Below are 2,500 nucleotides of genomic sequence, written 5' to 3'. Positions count from 1 at the left end.
GCCAGACTATTCAGTGTAAGTGTAGGCAAAGGAAAAATGAAAATATGCATGTGATTAGCGCCCAAGCCCCCTCTCCACCCAAGCTAGGACCAAGGAGAGCCAGGCAATGGCTGCTGATGACTCACCAGATAGACCTATAGGGTCCCCCAAACCCTGCATACTTAGCTCACATGGATGGTGAGGTTGCAGTGACCAAAGGAAATAACGAAACAGGCGAAGGAGAGAAGACGATGGATTGACAAAGGCCCGTGCAACCACCCACGCTATTACGAATGGCTCTAGAAGGAAGAGCTGCTACCAGTGCAAGGTTGGTTTAAACTAATATAACAACAAACTATTGTTATTCAGCTGACTGGTGATATCTGACGTGCATAAGATCAAATTCATCCTATCCTCTGTAGCATTGATGGGTGTTTAGTGCAAAATTAAACTCTTCAGTTTTATACCCTGTGATTTGTCAAACATCATATTAAAAGAAAGCAGTTAACTTTGAAAGATTTTAATGGTTTATCTTATTATTAAGGGCACGTATTCCTCCGCTAGGTCTATCATCATAGAAAATGGGAGTAGGGTACACTACACAAAACTCTGGTCGTTTGAGAGGAGGTTCCAGGTAACTCCTATGAAAGTGGTTCGAGGTAAGTCTCTGTGTTGGAACAACTTATTATTAAGGAAGCACTTAGGAAGATTTTAGCTTAGCTAAAGGAAGCCATTGGAAGAGAAAAATAGCACTAAGGAATAAAAAAAAAAATCTAAAAAAGGGTTTTAACCAAGCGAGGTATTCCCTCAATAGACAATGTAACTTGTTCAATGTGGAGACAGGTACTTGGTTGGAATGAAGAATTAACAGCATGTCTAGTACTACGTAACAGGATGGTACAGTCTAAGAAAATATGAATGCAAACTATGCTCAGAATTATGAAAAATGTTCTTATGCATAAAGAACTAACTGAACGACGGTGCCAGAGATGAATATCTAGATCAGGAATAAGAAATTAAATAGACCTCAAATATTAGTCTGCTAAATTAAGATGAGAGTCAGCAGCTGAAGACCAGACAGAAAAGCAATACCGGAATACATCCTCATTATTATTATTATTATTACTATTATCATTATTATTATTATTATTATTATTATTATTATTATTATTATTATTATTATATTTGCTAAGCTACAACCCCAGTTGAGAAAAGCAGGATGTTATAAGGCCAGGCGCCACAAAAGGGAAATTAACCCAGTGAGGGAAGGAAACAAAGAAAAATTAAATATTTTAAGTTACAAGTAGATTGTTTATGCTTTTGACATATAGTTTCCGTTTAGCTTTCGTTGTTTATTTGTTTTAGAAGGGAGAATGATAAGGCTAAAAGAAAGGATTCCGTATCAGATATCGACTAATAGACACAACAGTCAGAGAGAGAGAGAGAGAGAGAGAGAGAGAGAGAGAGAGAGAGAAAGTAATATCAACAATGTAAAATTGTTTGTGCAAAGTAGCTGTTAAGTACTAACAAAGAGGCAAGATGAATGCAAGTGAGCTTTATTCAACAAGATAACGATCTTCTATAGAAACAGTTGAGGGAAACAATGTCATAAAAATTCAATGTGAAACATGCAATGATAAGCTTAAACAGGTTCTTCTATTATCATATATATAAAAAACCAATAGCATTACAGTATATGAGCGTTGCAATAAAACATTTAACATCACAATTATTGCAAAGGGCGTTTCCTGCGAAATTAATTTCCCTAATGAATGTGTCTTTCAGTTTGCGATCTTTTGAACATTGTGTCTTTGTGGAGGATAAAGGGAATTATTAATTACTCGCCGATGTTGTTCTAAGAAGATTGCGGGAGGGAAGCAAATCTATTGCAACAACAGCTGTCAGACGATTTACGATTGCAGACTATCAGAGAGAGAGAGAGAGGAGAGAGGAGAGAGGAGAGAGAGAGAGAGTCAAATGATGTAATATTTGGAAGGTCTTTAATGCTGTTTAATAGTGAACGCTAAACCAGTGATAAGTGTTGAGAGAGAGAGAGAGAGAGAGAGAGAGAGAGATATTATTGTGCCGCCATCTATGATATAGAGAAATTCATGAGAGAGAGAGAGAGAGAGAGAGAGAGAGAGAGATTATTGTGCCTCCATCTATGATATAGAGGAATCATTGAGAGAGAGAGAGAGAGAGAGAGAGAGAGAGAATCAATTTGCTTCCAATTATGATATAGAGAAATTCAGTTTCTTGAGAGAGAGAGAGAGAGAGAGAGGAGAGAGAGAGAGAGGTGTATAAAGTACTTCAAAGAAAACGACCACAAGCTACATACAAAATTATTAGATGTGGATAAAATATTGGCTATTGCTTATCCACATTTCATTTTACTATTATTATCATCATGAATGAATTTTTGTTTACAAATCTTGGCTTACATACGAACTTTACAATTTCAAAAGCATATATTTCTAACATAATATCCCTTCTGGGACACAGTTCGGTGAGGTTTCCACAA

Source organism: Palaemon carinicauda, chromosome 45, assembly GCF_036898095.1.
Source record: "Palaemon carinicauda isolate YSFRI2023 chromosome 45, ASM3689809v2, whole genome shotgun sequence".
Classification (NCBI taxonomy): domain Eukaryota; kingdom Metazoa; phylum Arthropoda; class Malacostraca; order Decapoda; family Palaemonidae; genus Palaemon; species Palaemon carinicauda.
Note: the sequence above shows the minus strand (reverse complement) of the source record.